This window comes from Triticum dicoccoides, chromosome 3A (assembly GCF_002162155.2).
Source record: "Triticum dicoccoides isolate Atlit2015 ecotype Zavitan chromosome 3A, WEW_v2.0, whole genome shotgun sequence".
Taxonomy (NCBI): domain Eukaryota; kingdom Viridiplantae; phylum Streptophyta; class Magnoliopsida; order Poales; family Poaceae; genus Triticum; species Triticum dicoccoides.
In genome coordinates, this window is record NC_041384.1 from 94444752 (window position 1) to 94468951 (window position 24200).

General features: G+C 45.4%; 1 pseudogene; it reads right to left on the reverse strand.

Moving 5' to 3' along the window:
* Positions 1 to 1210: 1210 nt before the first annotated feature.
* Positions 1211 to 3997, reverse strand: LOC119267335 (annotated as a pseudogene).
* Between the last annotated feature and the right edge of the window lie 20203 nt (positions 3998 to 24200).

Consider the following 24200-nt stretch of genomic DNA (forward strand, 5'->3'; position numbering starts at 1 on the left):
AACTATGAAAATGAAAGTCTTCAAGCTTCATATTCCTCGCATGAATATCAAGTCTTCACGGACACACCAATTTCTTCACTTTCAAAGTCTTCATGAAAGTCTTCAGAAATATCAAAATCTTCAGTCGAAGATATTTATTTTTAGGGGTCAACTTTTCCTATAAATATCAAACCCCTCATAGACTTATAGACCTGTGTACACTCACAAACGCATTAGTCCCTTAACCTATAAGTCTTCAATACACCAAAATCACTAAGGGGCACTAGATGCACTTACAAGTCCGAATTGGACAAGGAGGGGGGCGGCGCTCCCCCTTTCCTTCTCTTCTTCTCTCCCTTCCTATCCTACTCCTACTCCTACTTGGAAGGGGGGAGTCCTACTCCCGATGGGAGTAGGACTCCTCATGGGGTGCGCCATAGGAGGCTGGCCTCATCCCCCTCCTCCACTCCTTTATATACGGGGAGGGGGGCACCCCTTGGAGACACAACAATTGATCATTGATCTTTTAGCCGTGTGCGGTGCCCCCTCCACCATAATCCACCTCGGTCATATCGTAGCGGTGCTTAGGCGAAGCCCTGCGTCGGTAGCTTCAACAACACCGTCACCACGCCGTCGTGCTGACGAAACTCTTCCCGGAAGCTCTACTGGATCGTGAGTTCGCGGGACGTGACCGAGCTGAACGTGTGGTGAACGCGGAGGTGACGTACGTTCGGTTCGGTACTGAGGATCCTTCGATCGCGAAGACGTACGACTACATCAACCGCGTTGTCATAACGCTTCCGCTTATGGTCTACGAGGGTACGTAGACGACACTCTCCTCTCTCATTGCTATGCATCACAATGATCTTGCGTGTGCGTAGGAAATTTATGAAATTACTACGTTCCTCAACAGTTACTCCTTCCCCTTCCGTTTGCCCCGACCCCCTTCTCCTCTTGCCTCTAGAACCCTAGTTCCTCGCTAATCATGATAGCTCATAAAATTGAGTAGGCAAACATGACGGGGGAGGCATTAAGAGTAAGGGAAGTGGTTTTGTGAAAGTTGATACATACTGCCTTCGTTCGAACTAAAACCACGACACTTATTTTGAAATGGATGGAGTAATAACATGGCAAGGGCGAAATCGTCGAGAATTTGTGTAAAGGAGTACCTAACTAAGGTTGATATTGTAGATGTTGATATTCCTTTTGACTTAGAACAAGACCTCGTATATATAGACGACAAAAGGGGGTAATTGTAGTGCTCCTAGTACATATTAAGCGTCATTGATCTCAACCCTATTACCCTAGAGTACAACATCAAGACATGCTAAAGACACATACACTTCCTCTGTCCCAAAAAGTTTGTCTTAGACTTCTCTAGATGCTCCCTTCGCATCTTCATGTATATATGGTCAGATCAATGTATCACGGATTCACTGTCATCGATCATGCGTTTTGCTGCTGCTCCACGGCTGCGGGCCCAGCCTCAATGTTGATGATGTACTCGATCTCGTCGGCGACTTCCTTCATGGACGGCCGGTTCTGCCGGCGATCCTCGAGGCAACCGAGTGCCAGAAACCCGAGCGCCTTCATTGTGTCGAGCTCCAGCTGCGTGGCGCGGCTCTTCATGGCCGGGTCCACCATGTCCAGCAGCCGCTCCTCGTCCGCCGCCCGCTGCACGTGCACGGCGAGGTTGACATCGTCCTCGCCGCGACCGAAGTCGATGGCGCGCTTTGCGGTGAGCAGCTCCAGCAGCACCACCCCGAAGCTGTACACGTCGCTCTTGTCCGTGAGCTGGTAGTTCCTGTAGTACTCCGGGTCGAGATAGCCCAGCGTCCCTTGGGCGCAGGTGGAGACGTGGCTCAGCCCGGGCTCCGCCAGCCGGGAGAGCCCGAAGTCGGAGACCTTGCCGTCGAGCTGCTCGTCGAGGAGAATGTTGCTGGACTTGATGTCCCGGTGGTAGATGGGCGGCGAGGCGGAGAAGTGCAGGTAGGAGATGCCCTCGGCCGTGTGGCGAGCGATGGCGAGGCGGCGGCGCCACGGGAGCGGCGGCTGGCTCATGGCGCCGTAGAGGTGGTCCGCGAGCGTGCCGTTGGGGACGAACTCGTAGACCATGAGCGGCTGCTGGAGGTCGACGCAGCAGCCGAGGAGGCGGACAAGGCTGCGGTGGTTGACCTGCGACAGCACGCGCACCTCGTTGAGGATCTGGTCCGTGGACTTGGTGTTGCCGAGCTTGGCGCACTTGACGGCGACCAGGGTGCCGTCGGCGAGCGCGCCCTTGTAGACCTCGCCGTAGCCGCCGACACCGAGGAGGTTGTCGCGGGAGAAGTTGGCCGTGGCGTGCTTCAGCTCGCGGCTGGTGAAGTTCTTGGCGGTTCGGCCGCTGGAGTTGTTGGCGTTCAGTATGTCCTCGCGCTCCTTGGCCAGCCTCTCCCGGGCTAGCCGGATGCGCCGCTGCCGCCGGTAGAGGAGCAGCCCTGCCGCTGTCAGTAGCAGGGCGCCGCCCAGGCCGCATACTATCCCTGCATTGCAAATTAGCTGTTCAGTTTGATCGAATCCAGTGATTCAACTCACGAAGGAAATTCTAATCGATTGAGTAAAAAAAAGTAGTAGTGGTGGTTATGTGTATTCCTGGTCTCCAATTTTGTTCCGAACAGAGCAACGGCTGCGTTTAGGGTATTGATGCGACGGTGTTTACGCCGCTCGTCCACGTACAAGTCTAGGACGGCACGGCAGCATGGAGCACACAGCAGTCGCTGGCGAAGCCCAAATTCAGAGCACGAGGATCCAACGTACGGCTGGCCAGTCAATGCTTGTTTTTCTAAGAGAAGAGAGAAAGCCACCAATGTTGACCAAAACCATAGTGAATGCGGCGTTTTCTTTAGTCAAAGCCGAACACATCTACTAGCTACAGTCACATCGCAAGAGTTCGTCGCTTGACATGACACCACTGATCTAAGCAAACCGCAACCGGAGAAACTAGATTTGCAATTGCAAGTAACGATGAGACTGAAACAGGGTAATCAGAGAGACGTAAATCGTACCTGCGATGAGAGGCGCGCGGTTGGATCCCTCGCAGTCTCCAGCGCGCTCGCAATCAGAAGGAACTGCACAAAAAAGCATACGCGATGGATGAGCCGCTGATCAAAATGGACCGGCTCGTGCTCGGTTCGGCGCTAGTATATCGCCAGATGATTCATCGACAACGTACTCTGCTGGCACGCGCCGGCGACGGGGTCCCACGCTAGCCCGGGGACGCAGAGGCATCGCCGCACCGCGCCGGCCGCGGCCGGGTCGCCGGCGCACGTGGCGTTGGCGCCGTCCTCGCAGTCCGCCTGCGTCTGGCAGAGCGGCTCCCTCGGCGCCGCCCACTGCAGCTCCAGGCCGAGCCGGCCGCTCCAGGTCGAGGTCCACGAAGCTGGCGTAGGCGCTGCAGAGCTCGGGCGAGGCGCGGATCCGGTGCGACGTCGACGACCCCCCCGCCACGAACGTGCAGCAGAGCGGCAGCGGCGCGCAGGGCGACCGCGCTGCGTCGGCGTAGGCGTGGCAGAGCGAGGTGGAGGAGCAGTTGAGCGGGGAGCGCAGCAGCGCGGCGGTGCAGTTGAGGAGCATGATGGTGTTGGAGGAGCTGACGTTGAAGGGCAGCGTCGGGTCCAGCTGCACGCCGCGCCCTGCGGGGGCCCCCACGGACACGCAGCTGTCGTTGGACACCAGCGGCGCCGGGGCGACCACCAGGCGCTGCGCCGCCGGCGAGATGGAGGTGATCGGGTAGGAGGTGCCGTTGAGCGCGTCGAAGAAGAGCGTGGACGCGCCGGCCGCGCACCGCACCTTGTACGCCGGGTCGCCGCACCCGTCGGCCGTGCTCAGCGGGTACGGCACCGCCGTCGAGCCGCACGGGGGGCAGGCCCGCGCATGGCCGCCCAGCGGCAGCAGCGCCGCGAGGACGGCGACGGCTGCAACCTCGAAGAAGAAGAAGAGGGGAAGACGACGGGAAAACTGTGCGCTTGCCATTGCTTCAAGCTTCTTTGCCGTTGCTGTACGGGTGGCTGATCGACCCGCGAACGATTTAAGGTGTGGTTGAATCTCTCTGGTTGCGTTGAGTGGAAGGTCGGAAATGTTTGACTCGTTTGGCAGCCGCCTTGACTTGTGCCACTTGGAGGCTTATCTTGGAAACCAACAAGGCATGTGTTTGCATCTGTTTGAGGCTTATTATCCGGGGACCCAATGTGGAGTGTCGTGTTACCTGGAGCAGTATCTTCGCTTCACTGACGACTTCGCCACTCTACGATACTCCAGCACGAACAGTGTTGAGGCGTCCATACAAAAAGATGTGATTCGCATGATTGAAGCAATGCCGTTGTCACTCTTTCATCCACGTGAACGATATCAATAAAGGTTGATATAAAGGTTTTTGAAAGCATCATTAGTCGCCCATTCAAAAAGATAAAGTCCTCCCCAATGCTTCATGTTATATAGGTGCTAAGAATGTCACATAGGCAAAAAAAAAAGATGTGGCAAAGCAACTAAAAAAGAGAGAGGATATTATGGTAACACAGGAAAAAATGATGCTAAGCGTGTGACCTAGGTAAAATGACTACCAACCAGTGCATGAAGTTGTTTTGATGTTAAAACATTAAATGAAAAAGGCTTAGCTACAAAAGGTAAGCACCAATGCATTAAAGAGAGTAGTTGCTAAGATTTTTAATGCATTTAGCACCTCACCTTACCACCAACGCATTGGAAAATGCCTAGAAGTCTACTTGGGCTCGGATGATACCGAAAATGCTACGCCTACGATCCCTACACATGCTTTACGTAACTTTTCAATTTATCTACCCCTACCCCACCCCACGCGTCGTGAATTTCACCAAGATGGGCCCTCGCTGCCCACCAACTCCAATCCTCAAACTCCACATCAAATAGTACGTAACCTTCGTGAAAGAAATAACTTAGGTGTAGCAAAGCCCGGATGATGCCCTAAAAGTCTAGGTTATTCAATCACAATATTTCAACCATGATGTCAATGTAAGATTTCACCTCCACAAGAATTAAATCAACAAAAAGAACTTGACACACTTAGATAAAGTGATAAACTCATAGATCAGAGCAATTAGATTTGCGAGGACACAAAACTCTTTAACCCCATGACACCGCAAAAGAGAGAGTAATTTTGTTCTTAATAAGCGACAATGATTACTAGACGTTGACGAAGAACATGAAACTCTTAAATGTTCAAGGTCCCCCCACCTCTCAACGTCAAAATGGCAGCCACGGGCTCAGAATTTCCTTGACAACAACGGTGGCTGTTGTAGTCCTTCGAGAAACCCTCTTTCTGGTCAGGTTATTGGAATTAGGAAAAAAATCACTAGCCGAACGCCCAGGAGGAATCAAATGAGCCGACCCACTTAGGTTGACCCATTGTAGCGATGCATTTGTTCTTCTTTTTGCTTTGCTAGTTTTCAATTGAATTTTTTATTTTCTTTTTCCTAAACTTATTTTAAAATGAGATTGTAATAAAAATATGATTTCCTTTAAAATGATTTTTAACTTATTATTAAAAACTTTGAACATTTTCTGATAATAACATGTACATTTCTTAAAAATTTATAAACATTTTTTGAGTATTTCTAAAATTTTGTAAGCTTTTTTGAAATTCCAAAGTTGCTTTAAAAACTACGACCATTTTCTCAAATTTGAGAACATTTTGTGGAAAAGTAAATACTAAAAAACAGTAAAGAAGACAACAGAAAAACAAAACAAGAAAAAAGCAGGCAAAAGTCTTCTAGGCCTTCCTAAGGGCTTATAGTTGGCTATGAAAATAAGCTACCCCTTTTCAGAATTATTATAGAAGCCCAACCTACATTTTTATTTTAATATCCTACTAATTATGGTTTAACTAGTAGGCTTCCGAAATCACTAATTAAGGAGTACTCGTTGCAAAGAACACTCCACTTTCCCAGGTCGGGACAAGTGACGCACATGCAGCACGCCACTTGTCGCAACATGAAAGTTTTTTCTTTTTTCGTAGATTCGTTTATTCAAAATGTTTTATCTCTTAAACCATGCGTTCAAATCTCGAACCGTTTTTACCATTGGATTTCTCACGTCGAGATCTTCAAAACTAGATCCCATGTTGATATGTTTTGATGAACTTTTTTTTCACGAAAAAACCGGACGAAAAAAATGGGCGAAAAAACCGAACCGGGAGCACGGTTTTTTTTCCCTTTCCGAAAGAGGCATGCCCGTGCCTCTCGCGAAATCACAACCATGCCTCTCACGGAAGCAAAACCATGACTCTTGTTGAACGAAAAAAATAAAAAACATGTTTTTTTCCGTTTCCGAGAGGCACGGCTGTGACTCTCGCGAAAGCACAACCGTGCCTCTCGCGAAAGCAAAACCGTGACTCTCGCGAAAGAAAAAAAAACAGAAAACGCGTATTTTTCCCCTTTCTTAGAGGCACGGCCGTGACTTTCGCGTAAGCACAACCGTGCCTCTCGCGGAAGCAAAACCGTGACTCTCACGGAAGAAAAAAAACAGAAAATGCGTTTTGTTTTTCCCTTTCCGAGAGGCACGACCGTGACTCTCGCGAAAGCACAACCGTGCCTCTCGCGGAAGCAAAACCGTGACTCGCGAAAGAAAATAAAATAGAAAACATGTTTTTTCGTTTCCGAAAGGCACGGCCGTGACTCTCGCTAAACCACAACCGTGCCTCTCGTGAAAGAAAAACCGTGACTTTCGCGAAAGGAAAAAAAAAAGAAAACACGTTTTTTCGTGAAAAAAAATCGATTTTTTTATCCAAAAGCTAAGAAAGACCGGGGGAAAACCAAAACGTCGAAAAAACCGAAAAAAACCCATTTAAAAAGCCGAAAACGCGTGTGAAAAAATAAAAAAATAAAATCCGAAGAGAGCGTCCAGAGCGTGACACGTGGTGAATGACTGAGAGGGCGCCAAATGGCGCTGATCGTTGAGAGACTTCCGAAGGAGCGCTCGTTAACTAGTTGCTCCCGTAGGCTTCTATGATATTATTGTACCTAATTGGGCCGCAAAATACCTTAAACCCTATGTTATTGTACCTAATTGGGCCGGACCACTCTGGTTGTTCAGTTTGCGGGCATGAGCCGAAGATAAACTATTTTGCTGCAATGAGCGACAAATAGGAATTACCACATGTTTTCTATAACAAGGAATTAATGCATGTGAGAGCTATAATTTGCCGGGAGCAACTAGTTAACGAGCGCTTCTTCGGGAGCCTCGCAACGATCAGCGCCATTTGGCGCGATCTTAGTCATTCGTCACATGTCGCGCTCTGGACGTTTCTTTCGAATTTTGCTTTTTTTTCGCACGCGTTTTCGGCTTTTTAAACGGGTTTTTTTGGTTTTTTTCGACGTTTTGGTAAAGCCGAACTGTTGCGCTTCCGTTAAAACCGAAATCACTAATTAAGGAGTACTCGTTGCAAAAAACACTCCACTTTCCCAGGTTGCGACAAGTGGCGCACATGTAGCGCGCCACTTGTCGCAACCTGGGAGTTATCCCTTTTTTCGTAGATCCGTTTATTCAAAACGTTTTATCTTTTAAACCGTGCGTCCAAATCTCCAACCGTTTTCATTATTGGATTCCTCGCATCGAGATCTTCAAAACTAGATCCCATGTTGATAGATTTTGACGAACTTTTTCTTCATAAAAAAGGACGAAAAAAACCGGACAAAAAAACCGAACCGGTAGCACGGTTTTTTCCCTTTCCGAAAGAGGCACGGCCATGCCTCTCATGAAATCACACCCGTGCCTCTTGTGAAAGCAAAACCGTGACTCTCGTGGAAGGAAAAAAACAGAAAACATATTTTTTTTCCGTTTCCGAGAGGCACGACCGTGACTCTCGCGAAAGCCCAACCGTGCCTCTCGCGGAAGCAAAACCGCGACTCTCGCGGAAGAAAAAAAACAGAAAATGCATATTTTTCCCTTTCTGAGAGGCACGGCCGTGACTCTCACGAAAGCACCGCCGTGCCTCTCGCGGAAGCAAAACCGTGACTCTCGCGAAAGAAAAAAAACAGAAAATGCATTTTGTTTTTTCCTTTCCGAGAGGCACGGCGGTGACTCTCGCGAAAGCACAACCGTGCCTCTCGCGGAAGCAAAACCGTGACTCTCGCGAAAGAAAAAAAACAAAAAACGCATTTTTTTCGTTTCCGAAAGGCACGGCCGTGACTCTCGCTAAAGCACAATCGTGCCTCTTTCGAAAGAAAACTGTGACTTTCGCGAAAGAAAAAAAAAAGAAAACGTGTTTTTTTCGTGCAAAAAAAAAATTCGAATTTTTTTTGATCGAAATGCTAAGGAAGACTGGGAGGAAACCAAAATGTCGAAAAAATCCGAAAAACCCGTTTAAAAAGCCGAAAACACGTGCAGAAAAATAAAAAAAACAAAATCCGAAGGGAGCTTCCAGAGCGCGACACATGGAGAATGGCTGAGAGCGCGCCAAGTGGCACTGATCGTTGTGAGGCTTCCGAAGGAGCGCTCATTAACTAGTTGCTCCCGCTGAAGCAGCCGAGCGAGTACCGCGAAACGGGCCGGCCCACTGCGAGCGTTAATACCACTGCAAGGCAAACCGGTTTTGGGAACCTTCTGGAAGGTTCCCTCAAGCGGTTTTTTGCTGTTTCTTTTTCCTTTTTCCTTTTGTAAACATTATCAGGCCAAAAGCCAGCAATACAATTACACAAAGCCCACCTTCGGAGGCTTGGAATAGCACAGCTGCGTATCTATAATTTATAAAGTATTCATACCATGTTTACAACAATTTTATATGATTTTGGTACACTTTTATATGATTTGAATAAAACTAACCCGAACTAACGTTGTTTTCGGCTGAACTACCATGATGTTATTTTTTGTACAGAAATAAAAGTTCTCGGATTGGGCTAAAAATTTATGGTGATTTTTTATGGAACAAAAGAGACCCCCCCAGGCGAAGCCTAGTAGGTGGACCAGACAAAGTCCAGGGGAGCGAGCGACAAGCTTAGGGGGCGCGCCCTTGGGGGTAGGCCTCACCATCCGAGCTTGCCAGTCCCTCATGCCCCCCCTAACGTGAAACCGACACCAAGAATTCTTATAAATATAGAAAACCCCAGAAAGAAACCTAGAACTTCGCCGCCGCCGTCGCAAGTCTCTGTACCGAAGTGATCTCATCTGGAGGCCTTCTCTGGCACCATGTCGAAGGGGGAAATCATCACCAGAGACCATCTTCACCATCCTGACGGTCTCCATGAGGAGGAAGGAGTAGTTAACCCTCGAGGATGATGGTATGTACGAGTAGCTATGTGTTTGATCTCTATCTCTTTCGTGTTCTTGATTTGATGCGATCTTGTTGTACCGCGAGCTTTCTTAATATAGTTGAATCATATGGTGTTCTTCCCTCTCTATCTTGTTGTGATGAATTGCGTCTTGCTCTTTGAGGTTTCGTTATCTTGGATTGAATATTGGATTTGAGATCACTTGATATGTGTCTTGCATGTGGATACACATGGTGACAATGGAGTATTCTATTGAGTCACTTGATGTATGTTTTGGTAATCAATTTGCGGATTCCCATGGTGACATTGGGGTAATCTAGGTACATAGGTTCATGTTTTCGTCCTACTTTCCCCGATAGAAACTTTGGAGTCAAGTCCATATTTAGTACTAAACTTATGAAAAACATTAATTTCCATTTAACATCAAACTCAAGTTTTATACTTGACTTTTTACCTTTGTCGAATTCTCAATCTTCAGAGTTGCGCTTAATTTTTTTAGAAGGCCCCATTTGAATTCAATAGTACTCTTCATAAAGGAACCAGCAAAAAAGTATCAAGTATGGATTGATCATTATGAGAAAGTCAAGCATAAAAGTTCTGTATAATTATTTCATTTGAGAGCTCATGATTGGGGCATGTGTGCATCATGTACTTACGCCTCCCCAGCTTGAGCGATACCTTCTTCTTTACGAGGCCGAAAATTATATGTACAATTCCTATCACGATGAACCAAACGCATAGGATAAAACTTCTGATGAAACTCCAATTTCAACCGATTTTGATCCCATGTTATAGTATCATCCAATAGCTTATACCATGTCAATGACTTTTCCTCCAAAGATAACGGGAATACCTTCTTCTTAACTCCATCCTCGGATAAACCTGCAAGATTAAATAATCCACAAATTTCATCCACATAGATCAAATGTAAATCAGAATGTATTGTTCCATCTCCTGCATAAGGAATAGCTAGCAGTTTCTCTAACATACCCGAAGGAATTTCATAATACATATTTTCAATAGGTTCGGTAGGTTGAGGAGTAACTCTTATTTCTTCCGTTCGAGGTCAAGATACCCCAAACAAGCCTCTCAAAGGATTATTTTCCATGGTGATGAGTGACAGTAAATTTCAGCACGTAATATAAATGTTTCCTTACCAAATTCCACTTACCAAAGATGCTTCACTCCTTGGTGTTCGGGAACATCGCATGCAATTTCAAAAAATTTCCTACGATCACGCAAGATCTATCTAGGAGATGCATATCAACGAGAGGGGATAGTGTGTCCACATACCCTCATAGACTGAAAGTGGAAGCGTTAGGTTAACGCGGTTGATGTAGTCGAACGTCTTCGTGATCCAACCGATCAAGTACCGAATGTATGGCACCTCCAAGTTCACCACACGTTCAACTTGATGACGTCTCTCGAACTCTTGATCCAGCAGAGGGTCGAGGGAGAGTATCGTCAACACGACGACGTGGTGACGGTGATGGCCCAATAAGGCCCATATACCTCCCCGGGGGTTCCGGTAACCTCCCACTATGGCCCAATAAGGCCCATATACCTCCCCGGGGGTTCCGGTAACCTCCCGGTACATCGGTAAATGCTCGATCTCACCCGGAACCATTCCGATGTCCAAATATAGTCGTCAAATATATTGATCTTTATGTCTCGACCATTTTGAGAATCCTCGTCATGTCCGTGATCATATCCGGGACTCCGAACTACCTTCGGTACATCAAAACACATAAACTCATAATACGATCGTCACCGAATGTTAAGCGTGCGGACCCTACGGGTTCGAGAACTATGTAGACATGACCGAGACACGTCTCTGGTAAATAACCAATAGCGGAACCTAGATGCTCATATTGGTTCCTACATATTCTACGAAGATCTTTATCGGTCAAACCACATAACGATATACGTCGCTCCCTTTGTCATCGGTATGTTACTTGCCTGAGATTTGATCGTCGGTATCTCAATACCTAGTTCAATCTCGTTACCGGCAAGTCTCTTTACTCGTTCCGTAATGCTACATCCCGTAACTAACTCATTAGCTACATTGCTTGCAAGGCTTATAGTGATGTACATTACCGAGAGGGCCCAAGGATACCTCTCCGACAATCGGAGTGACAAATCCTAATCTCGATCGATGCCAACTCAACAAACACCATTGGAGACACCTATAGAGCACCTTTATAATCACCCAGTTACGTTGTGACGTTTGGTAGCACACAAAGTGTTCCTCCGGTATTCGGGAGTTGCATGATCTCATAGTCATAGGAACATGTATAAGTTATGGAGAAAGCAATAGCAACAAACTAAACGATCATCGTGCTAAGATAACGGATGGGTCAAGTCAATCACATCATTCTCTAATGATGTGATCCCGTTAATCAAATGACAACTCATGTCTATGGTTAGGAAACATAACCATCATTGATTCAACAAGCTAGTCAAGTAGAGGCAAACTAGTGACACTGTTTGTCTATGTATTCACACATGTACTAAGTTTCTGGTTAATACCATTCTAGCATGGATAATAAACATTTATCATGATATAAGGAAATATAAATAACAACTTTATTATTGCCTCTAGGGCATATTTCCTTTAGGGGGGGGGGGTTCCGGTAATGTCACGCCCTCGATGCGGCTATATCTCCCACGTGTCGAAGCACGACTTAGAGGCATAACCGCATTGAAAGCAATGTCGCAAGTGAGGTAATCTTCGCTAACAACCCATGTAATACAATAGGGGAAAAGATACATAGTTGGCTTACAATCGCCACTTCACACATTATATGAATAAAGCATTACATCATCCAGATACATACAAGGTCTGACTACGGAACCAAAATAAAAGAAGAACCCCAAATGCGACAAGGTCCCCGATCGACCCCAACTGGGCTCCACTACTGATCAACTAGAACGAAACAACACAAAGGACAAGATCTTCATCGACCTCCTCCTGAACTTGGTTGCGTCATCTGCAAGGACTCATCGGCACCTGCAAACTGGTTTTGGAAGTATCTATGAGTCACGGGGACCCAACAATCTCGCACCCTCGCGATCAAGACTATTTAAGCTTATGGGTAAGGTAAAGGTATGAGGTGGAGCTGCAGCAAGCGACTAGCATAGATGGTGGCTAACATATTCGCAAAAGAAAGCGAGAAGAGAAGGCAAAAGCACGGTCGGTGAACTATGATCAAGAAGTGATCGTAAAACAACCTACGTCAAGCATAACTCCAACACCGTGTTCACTTCCCGGACTCCGCCGGAAAGAGACCATCATGGTTACACATGCGGTTGATGTATTTTAATTAAGGTCAACTTCAGGTTTTCTACAACCGGACGTTAACAAATTCCCATCTGCCCATAACCGCGGGCATGACTTTCGAAAGTTCAAATCCCTGCAGGGGTGTCCCAACTTAGCCCATCACAAGCTCTCACGGTCAACGAAGGATATTCCTTCTCCCAAGACATTCCGATCAGATTCGGCGTCCAGGTTACAAGACATTTCGACAATGATAAAACAAATCCAGCAACACCGCCAGAATGTGCCGACAAATCCCGATAGGAGCTGCACATATCTCATTCTCAGGGCACACTCAGATGAGCGCTCCATACAATTAAAACCAAACCTCGAGTTTCCCCGAGGGGGCGCTGCACAGGACTCTAGTTTGGACCAACACTCAGAGGAGCACTGGCCCGGGGGGGGGGGGTTAAAATAATGATGACCCTCGAGAGAGCGACTCCCAAGGGAAAAGTAGGTGGTGGTGAGGCAAATGGTAAAACCAAGGTTGGGCATTGCTGGAGGAGTTTTATTCAAGGCGAACTGTCAAGGGGTTCTCATTATAGCCCAACCGCGTAAGGAACGCAAAATCCGGGAACATAACACCGATATGACGGAAACTAGGGAGGCAAGAGTGGAACAAAACACCAGGCATAAGGCCGAGCCTTCCACCCTTTACCAAGTATTTAGATGCATTAATTAAATAAGAGATATTGTGATATCCCAACAAGTAAACATGTTCCAACAAGGAATGATCTCCATGTTCCAACAAGGAACAAACTTCAATCTTCACCTGCAACTAACAACACTATAAGAGGGGTTGAGCAAAGCGGTAACATAGCCAATCAACGGTTTGCTAGGACATGGTGGGTTAGAGGTTTGGCATGGCAATTTGGGAGGCATGATAAGAAAGTGGTAGGCATCGTAGCATAGGCATAGCAAAAGAGCGAGCATCTAGCAAAGCAAATATAGAAGTGATTTCGAGGGTATGATCATCTTGCCTGCAAAGTTGTCAGAGTTGACTGGATCCTCGAAAGCAAACTCAACGGGCTCCTCGTTAGCGAACTCATCTCCCGACTCTACCCAAACAAGTCAAACAAGCAAAAAGGACACAATCAACCACGTGCAAACTCAAACAACATGATGCAAACATGGTATGCTATGCGGGATGCGATATGTGATGCATATGCAAGATTTGACAAGGAATGAATGAACCTGGTCTCAACTTGGAAATCCAAGTGTGCCACTGGAAAGGTGAGATGATTTCGGTTGAAATCGGTATAAAGAACACCGGAATCGGAGACACGGTTTGGAAATGGCAAGCAATTCAAATATGGCACCGGTCTGCGATATATAGCAAGTAGCCATCTAAATGCAACAAGATAAACATGCTAAAGCACCCAAACATGGCAACAAAATACATGGCAGGGATCCACTCATGATTCTTGACAAAATATGAACACTGAGCTACGACCAATTCATCCATTAACAGGTTCAAACAAGCATGGCAAAAATGCAAACGATAACAGGTTTCAAACTTAGTGAAATTAACACTTGTCTGGAATTTCAGATCAGATAGCACACTTTGGAGCATGAAAACTATATGCTACAGGAACTTAACATGGCAAAGTAAAGCATGGCATGGAGCTACTCAAAGAGATTAACAACAGTCCCTTACTGACCTTGAGCCAAAAGGGATCCGAAAATACAATTGCAAGCATGTGAACATGGCAAAAACTTAAACAGATCACAAACTTAGTGAAAAACTGGAGCACGCAAATCAGATATCAAGTAGGCATGTTCACGAGCTCGATGCACTCACTACAGAGAAAGGCATGACAAACTAAGCATACACCCATCAAGAATACACATTATATAAACTAGACATGGCAAGAAACAACAACATAGCATGCACGGATCAACTACAACATCCTCGGCAAAATCGCTAACAAGTAGACAATCTGCCCAGATTCATGAAATAGCAAAAGTAGAGCTCGATTGACTCAAGCTAGGGTGCTCCATAATTGCAAACAAAGACATGGATGGATAGAGCACTACAAGATTAACAAATCACCCTTACTGATCATCGTTAAAAGAGGCACGGATCATTAGGAAACAACATGAACATATATCATATTGATAAAAAACAGATCAAGGACTTAGTGGAATTGCTATGTCCCTGAAAACAGCATTAACGAATGCACCACTTTGCAAGCTTGTGCTAGTCACCACACATATCATAAAAATACATGGATGGCACCTCTAGAAAGATGACAAAGCATATAACAAAACATATGTAGAGCTCAGGGGCATATCATGCACACAATAATCATGGCAAAAATGACAAATAGCTATCTGGAGCAGCAGATCTGACAATTAACTCAAATAGCACTCTTCCAACAGCATTTCGGGCATGAAGCTGAACTCAAATGAAAATGATGCAATGAGATGAAATGATGTACACTCTGAGACGAACATTTTGATATGCTACACGCCCAAAACGGATCTATGGATGCAAAGTTACGGCATGATGAACTTAGCAAAATAAATAGGGTTAGGAACGAGAAAGTCAACCCCTAGGGTTTCCAGATCCAGATCGGATCTCGCCGGAGTTACTGTAGCTGGCACGCCTCCCGATGTTCAACGTCGCCGGAGCCGAGGTAGGAGGTCAAGGAGGAGGACGGCGGAGGGCGGCGGGCTGCCGGACGACGAGGGGGCGAGGCGCGGCCGGGTCGCCGGCGTCGAGGAGCCGCGGCGGGGCGGCGGAGGTCGCCGGGGCCGGTCGGGCGACGAGCTCGCTGGCATGGAGGAGAGGCGGCGGGGCTGGCCGGCTCGGACGCGGCGTGGCGGCTTGGTCGCCGGACGCGAGGAGGACGAAGGCGCGGGGGCGGCGACGCGCGCGTGGGCCGGGAGGGCTCTCTCCGGGCCCAGGCGGGCCCGCGCGGCGGTGATGTGGGCGCGGTGGTGGCGGCGAATGGAGAGCCGGCGCCACGTGGCGGCGGTGGGCGCAGTGGACACGTCCGGCGCCGGCGGTTGTTGTCCGGCGCTCGGGGGAAGAAGAGGGCTAGGGTTTTGGGGAAGAGATCCGAATTTTTCGGGAAGGAGCTATATATAGGCCTAGAGGGAGCTAGGAGAGTCCACATGCGGTGCAGTTTTCGGCCACGCGATCGTGATCGAATGCTCTAGATTATGGAGAGGGTTTTGGTGGGTTTTGGGCCAAAATGGAGGGGTGTTGGGTTGCAACACACATGAGGCCTTTTCGGTCCCTCGGTTAACCGTTGGAGCATCAAACGAAGTCCAAATGGCACGAAACTTGACAGGCGGTCTACGGGTAGTAAACCAAGGCCGCTTGGCAAGTCTCGGTCCAATCCGGAAATGTTTAACCCCCACACATGAAAAGAAGGTAGAAATGACCACCGGAGGAGATAGGAGTGCCGGAATGCAAAATGGACAAGGGGGAAAATGCTCGGATGCATGAGACGAACACTTATGCAAATGAAATGCACATGATGACATGATATGCAATGCATGACACGCAAGCAATGACAAGGCAACAACAACGAATAGCTGGAGGACACCGGCACATCAGTCTCGGGGCGTTACAGGTAACCCCTCGGCTCTCCGAAAAATACCCGAACTATTCTGAAACCATTCCAGTGTCCGAATATCATCGTACAATATATCAATCTTTACCTCTCGGCCATTTAGAGACTCTTTGTCATGTCCGTGATCTCATCCGGGACTCCAAACAAACTTCGATCAACCAAACACATAACTCATAATACAAATCGTCATTGAACGTTAAGCGTGCGAACCCTACGGGTTTGAGAACTATGTAGACATGACTGAGACACATCTTTGGTCAATAACCAATAGCAGAACCTGGATGCTCATATTGGTTCCTACATATTCTACGAAGATCTTTATCGGTCAAACCGCAATAATAACATACTAAAGGAAATATGCCCTAGAGGCAATAATAAAGTTGTTATTTATATTTCCTTATATCATGATCAATGTTTATTATTCATGCTAGAATTGTATTAACTGGAAACTTAGTACAAGTGTGGATACATAGAAAAACAGAGTGTCCCTAATATGCCTCTACTTGATTAGCTCATTAATCAAAGATGGTTAAGTTTCCTAGCCATAGACATGTGTTGTCATTTGATGAACGGGATCACATCATTAGAGAATGATGTGATGGACAAGACTCATCCTTTAGCTTAGCGTAATGATCGTTTAGTTTTTCTGCTATTGCTTTCTTCATGACTTATACATGTTCCTCAGACTATGAGATTATGCAACTCGCGAATACCGGAGGAACACCTTGTGTGCTATCAAACGTCACAACATAACTGGGTGATTATAAAGATGCTCTACAGGTGTCTCAATGGTGTTTGTTGAGTTGGCATATATCGAGATTATGACTTGTCACTCCGTGTATCAGAGAGGTATCTCTGGGCCCTCTCGGTAATGCACATCACTATGAGCCTTGCAAGCAACGTGACTAATGAATTGTTCATGGGATGATGCATTATGGAATGAGTAAAGAGACTTGCCTGTGATGAGATTGAACTAGGTATGATGATATCGACGATCGAATCTCGGGCAAGTAACATACCGATGACAAAGGGAACAACGTATATTGTCATGCGGTTTAACCGATAAAGATCTTCGTAGAATATGTAGGAACCCATATGAGCATTCAGGTTCCGCTATTGGTTATTGACCGAAGATGTGTCTCGGTCATGTCTACATAGTTCTCGAACCCGTATGGTCCGCACGCTTAACGTTTGATGACGATTTGTATTATGAGTTATCTGATTTGATGAACCGAAGTTTGTTCGGAGTCCCGGATTAGATCACGGGCATGACGAGGAGTCTCGAAATGGTCAAGAGGTAAAGATTCATATATTGGAAGGTTACATACGGACACCGGAATGGTTTGGGTCGTATCGGATGAGTTTCGGAGTACCGGGGGTTACCAGAACCCCCCCCCCCCGGGAAGTTAATGGGCCATACATGGGCCTTAGTTGTGGAGAGAGGGCCGGCCAGGGAGGTGGCGCGTGCCCCCTTGCCCAGTCCGAATTGGACAAGGGGTGTGGGCGCCGCCCCCTTTCCCTCTCCTACTTCTCCTCTCTTTCCCTCTTTGCTATTCCGAAAAAGGAAAAAGGAGAGGGGAATCCTACTTGGACTAGGGAGTCCTAGTAGGACTCCTCACACCTGGAGTGCCCTCCTTGGGTCGGCCACCTCTTCTCCCCCTTTATATACGTGGGAGGGGGGCACCCCAAAGGCACACCAAGTCTTCTCTTAGCCGTGTGCGGTGCCCCCCTCCACAGTTACACACCTCGATCATATCGTCGTAGTGCTTAGGCGAAGCCCTGCGCTGGTTACTTCATCATCACCGTCGCCACGCCGTCGTGTTGATGGAACTCTCCCTCGGCCTCAACTGGATCAAGAGTTCGAGGGACGTCATTGAGCTGAACGTGTGCTGATCGCGGAGGTGCCGTACGTTTGGTGCTTAGATCGGTTGGATCACGAAGCCGTTCGACTACTGTCAGATTTCGGGTTCTGGCAAAACCCTTGAGCTTCGAACACTGGGGTGCGCACGAAGATCTCTCCTCCCCCAAGATCTCACCTTCACCGCAATCTCGAGGCTTAGCACGCCGAACTCGCAAAACAATGGGACACAAGATTTATACTGGTTCGGCCACCGATGTGGTGTAATACCCTACTCAAGTGTGGTGTGGTGGATTGCCTCTTGGGCTAAGGATGAACAGTTACGAGGGAAGAACAACCTCCTGAGGAGAGGTGCTCTTGTTCTTGGTGAGTTTGTGTGGTTGCCTCGGAGGAGTGGGTCCGGTCCAAGATGAGATCTCCCTTTTCTACGGTGGTGGCTAGTCCTATATATAGAGGCCCGGGTCCTCTTCCCAAATATTAGGCGGGAAGGGATCCCACAACGGCCAATTTGAAGGGGGACAGTGATACGTCTCCGTCGTATCTACTTTTCCAAACACTTTTGCCCTTGTTTTGGACTCTAACTTGCATGATTTGAATGGAACTAACCCGGACTGACGCTGTTTTTAGCAGAATTGCCATGGTGTTATTTTTGTGCAGAAATAAAAGTTCTCGGAATGACATGAAAATCAACGGAGCATTATTTTGGAATATATAATGAATATTGTAAGTAAGATCCACGTTAGGGGGTGCCTCACCTGTCGACGAGGGTGGGGGCGCGCCCCCTGCCTCGTGAGCCCCCTGACGCTCCACCGACCTCAACCTGGACTCCATATATTCACTTTCGGGGAGAAAAAACCAGATAAGAAGGATTCATCATGTTTTATGATACGGAGCCGCCGCCAAGCCCTAAACTCTCTCGGGAGGGCTGATCTGGAGTCCGTTCGGGGCTCTGGAGAGGGGAATCCGTCACCATCATCATCATCAACCATCCTCCATCACCAATTTCATGATGCTCACCGCCGTGTGTGAGTAATTCCATCGTAGGCTTGCTAGACGGTGATGGGTTGGATGCGATTTATCATGTAATCGAGTTAGTTTTGTTAGGGTTTGATCCCTAGTATCCATTATGCTCTGAGATTGATGTTGCTATGACTTTGCTATGCTTTATGCTTGTCACTAGGGCCCGAGTGCCATGATTTCAGATCTGAACCTATTATGTTTTCATCAATATATGAGAGTTCTTGATCCTATCTTGCAAGTCTATAGTCACCTATTATGTGTTATGACCCGTTAACCCCGAAGTGACAGTAATCGAGATACTTACCGGTGATGACCATAGTTTGAGGAGTTCATGTATTCACTATGTGCTAATGCTTTGTTCCGGTACTCTATTAAAAGGAGGCCTTAATATCCCTTAGTTTCCAATAGGACCCCGCTGCCACAGGAGGGTAGGACAAAAGATGTCATGCAAGTTCTTTTCCATAAGCACATATGACTATATTCGGAATACATGCCTACATTGTATTGATGAACTGGAGCTAGTTCTGTGTCACCCTAGGTTATGACTGTTGCATGATGAACCGCATTTGGCATAATTCTCCATCACCGATCCATTGCCTACGAGCTTTCCATATATTGTTCTTCGCTTATTTACTTTTCCGTTGCTATTGTTATCATCACTACAAAATACCAAAAACATTACTTTTGCTACCGTTACTTTTGCTATCGTTACCACTACTATCATATTACTTTGCTACTAAACACTTTGCTGCATATATTAAGTCTCCAGGTGTGGTTGAATTGACAACTCAGCTGCTAATACTTGAGAATATTCTTTGGCTCCCCTTGTGTCGAATCAATAAATTTGGGTTGAATACTCTACCCTTGAAAACTGTTGCGATCCCCTATACTTGTGGGTTATCAAGACTATTTTCTGGCGCCGTTGCCAGGGAGCATAGCTCTATTCTTTGAGCCACTTGGGAGTTATATCTGCCTATCATTATGAAGAACTTTAAATACGCTAAAACAAAAATTTATCCCTCAACCACGAGGGGAGGTAAGGAACTGCCATCTAGCTCTGCACTTGATCTGCCTTCTGTTTTGAGTAATCTCGCGACACCTACACTTGCTATTCATTCTGATATATTGCATGTTATTGATGATGCCACTTCTGCTATGCATGATACTTATGATGAAACTACTTCTATGCTTGATACTACTGTGCCACTTGATGAATTTCTTGATGAACAACTTGCTAGGGCTAGAGAGAATGAAATTATTGAAATTGATAATATTGATGAAAGTGATGATGAAGACTCTCCCCCTAGATATGAATTACCTATTGTGCCTGAGGGCTATGTTATGGATGAAGAAACTGCTAGAGATATTCTTGCTTGCAATGATAGGAGTGATCTTAAGAAATTATTAGCTAAGCTGAAACAAAAAACTTTGAATGCTAGAATGAAATATGATCCTGCTTATGCTACTTCACATATCTTTGTTACTGATCCTTTCTATGGTTATGAATCTGAAACTGTTGTGGCACATCTTACTAAATTAAATGATATAGCCACCCTGTTCACTAATGATGAGAAAATTTGCTACTATTATATCCTTAAGATATTTCCGTTCTCATTAAAGGGTGATGCTAAGATATGGTTTAATTCATTTGATCCTAGTTGTGTGCGTAGTCCCCAGGATATGATTTATTACTTCTCTACTAAATATTTCCCTGCTCATAAGAAACAAGCTGCTTTAAGGGAAATACATAATTTTGTGCAAATTGAAGAAGAGAGTCTCCCACAAGCTTGGGGGAGGCTTCTCCAATTACTTAATGCTTTGCCTGATCATCCTCTTAAGAAAAATGAAATACTTGATATCTTTTATAATGGACTAACTGATGATTCCAGAGACCACCTGGATAGTTGTGCTGGTTGTGTTTTCAGGGAAAGAACACCAGATGAAGCTGAAATTCTATTGAATAATATGTTTACTAATGAAAATAATTGGACACTTCCTGATCCAATTCCTGAACCAACTCCTAAGCCAACTCCGAAGAAGAGGGGTATTCTATTTCTCAGTCCTGAAAATATGCAAGAGGCAAATAAATCTATGAAGGAAAAAGGTATTAAAGCTAAAGATGTTAAGAATTTACCTCCTATTGAAGAAATACATGGTCTTAATTTACCTCCTGTTGAAGAAATACATGGCTTTAATCCATCACCTATTGAAGAAATACATGGTCTTGATAACCCAACACAGGTAGTAAAGGTAAATTCTCTCTATAGATATGATAAAGCTGAAATCCCATTTACTAAGTTTGCTAGCCCATGCTTGGATGAGTTTGATGACTTTATGGTTAAACAAGAAAACTTCAATGCTTACTTTGGTAGAGAATTAAAACGCAATGCTGATATGCTTGCAAACTTGGGTGATTATATGTCTAATATTAAAAGTGAACTTAAACTTATTAGTAAACACGCTTCTATGGTTACCACTCAAGTAGAACAAGTACTTAAAGCTCAGAATGATTTTCTCAATGAATTGAATAGTAAGAAAAATGATAATGCTGTTAGAGTTATGACTAGAGGTGGTAAGATGACTCAGGAACCTTTGTATCCTGAAGGCCATCCTAAGAGAATTGAGCAAGATTCTTAGAGAAATATTATTGATGCACCTAGTCCTTCTAAAAGGAAGAAAAAGAAAAATGATAGGACTTTACATGCTTCTAGTGAACCTGTTATTGACACACCTGAGAATCCCAATGATATTTCTATTTCTGATGCTGAAACACAATCTGGCAATGAACATGAACCTAGTGATAATGTTAATGATGATGTTCATGTTGATGCTCAACCTAGTAATAACAATGAAGTAGAGATTGAACCTAGTGATAATGCTAATGATGATGTTCATGTTGATGCTCAACCTAGTAAACACAATCAAAGAATCAACGTTATGAGAAGAGAGACTTTGTTGCTAGGAAGCACGGTAAGTAAAGAGAACCCTGGATTCAGAAACCCATGCCTTTTCCTCCTAAACCATCCAAGAAAAAAGATGATGAGGATTTTGAGCGCTTTGCTGAAATGATTAGACCTATCTTCTTGCGTATGCATTTGACTGATATGCTCAAAATGAATCATTATGCTAAGTATATGAAAGAAATTGTTACTAATAAAAGAAAGATACCGGAAGCTGAAATTTCCACCATGCTTGCTAATTATACTTTTAAAGGTGGAATACCTAAGAAACTAGGAGATCCCGGAGTACCAACTATACCATGCTCCATTAAAAGAAACTATGTTAGAACTACTTTATGTGATCTTGGAGCCGGTGTTAGTGTTATGCCTCTCTCTTTATATCGTAGACTTGATTTGAATAAGTTGACACCTACTGAAATATCTTTGCAAATGGCTGATAAATCAACTGCTATACCTGTCGGTATTTCTGAGGATGTGCCTGTTGTGGTTGCAAACGTTACTATTTTAACGGGCTTTGTTATTCTTGATATTCCTGAGGACGATAGTATGTCTATTATTCTTGGAAGACCCTTTTTGAATACCGCAGGGGCGGTTATTGATTGCACCAAAGGCAATATCACTTTTCATGTTAATGGCAATGAGCATACGGTACACTTTCTGAGGAAACAACCTCAAGTTCATAGTATAAACTCTATTGGAAAAATTACATCGATTATTTTTGGAGGTTTTGAATTTCCTCTTCCTACTGTCAAGAAGAAATATGATATTCTTATTGTTGGGGATGTGCATATCCCTGTTGAGGTAACCTAGTGTTAGTCGAAAGTTCTCCGGTTCCATGTTATTCAGAATGAGTTTGTTAACAAGACCTGATCAACATTGTTAGTGGATTCCTTTTGATGAGCATGAGATGGATGAATTTAGAAAACACAACTCTCTGTACCCTCTTTTTACTTTCTATTATTTATATTAAATAAAGCAAAAATAGTAATTTCCATCTGTTATCTGAATTATCAATGCAATAAAAAATACCCCGAAAATAAAAGTTCTCCAAATGCCCTGAAAATTAAATATGATTTTTTCTGGAATATTTGAGAATATCTGGCACTGAGAACACAACAGGGGGAGCAAGCACCTGGCCACGAGGGTGGAGGGCGTGCCCTACCCCCTAGGCGTGCCCCTGCCTCGTGGGCCCATGGTGCCCCCCCTCCACTTATTCCAGCTACCACATATTCCTTCTTCCTCCCACAAACACCACTAACCAGCTCAAACCCGAGTTCAAGCTCATTTTGCTGCCATTTTCGATCTCCTTGCTTAAAGTACCTCTTACAAAACTGCTTTGGGGGATTGTTCCTTCGTATGTGATTCCTCCAATGGTCCAATTAGTTTTTGTTCTAGTGCTTTATTCATTGCATATTTTTGCTGCTTAGGTGACCCTGTTCTTGAGCTTGCATGTCAAATTTATGTGGTCAAAAGTAGTTTTGATGCATGATATTGCCTCTAGGCACTTGTAGGAGTAGTTGCTATTAATATTGTTGAGTTTGGTTCACTTTTATTTTGAAGTTACTAAAAATTTCAGAAATTTTCAGCAAAAAGATGAAGAGATTTTTGAGGGGCTCATCGAGCCGAGATGTTAATGGCCTTGTGATAATTTCTTGAGAGCAGCCGGGATTTATGATGATTTCTATGAATTGGCTGAGAATGCAGGCCTCACTGCCTTCCTCCATGACCAACGTGAATAGTATCTCTTACTCACCAATATCTTTGTGCAAAACTTTCATTTCCATGCTAGGAGCTCACCACCTACGGTGGCATTTTATTTATATGATGAGCATAAGGAGATGTCACTTCATGATTTTTGTCGGGTTTGTTTGACCCCTTTCGAGGGTAGCGTAGAGGAACCACATCATGACAATGAGGATGGGTTTATTGATACCATTACTGTAGGGGAAACGAGGAAGGTTTCCGACGCACAGATTACTAGCATACACTTTCCTATTCTACATTACTTTGCTATATTTGCTAGTAGATGCTTAATTGGGCGCGGAAACTGTGGAAACCTGAGTGCCCCTGATATTGTTATTTTGTGCCATGCCTTATTTTGTGATGACACATTCAATATGGGCGCTATTATATCAAAGCGGTTAAATCTTAACCGTACTAAGGGCCCCGTCCTTGGAGGCATCTTTGCCTCGCGCCTCGCTGCAC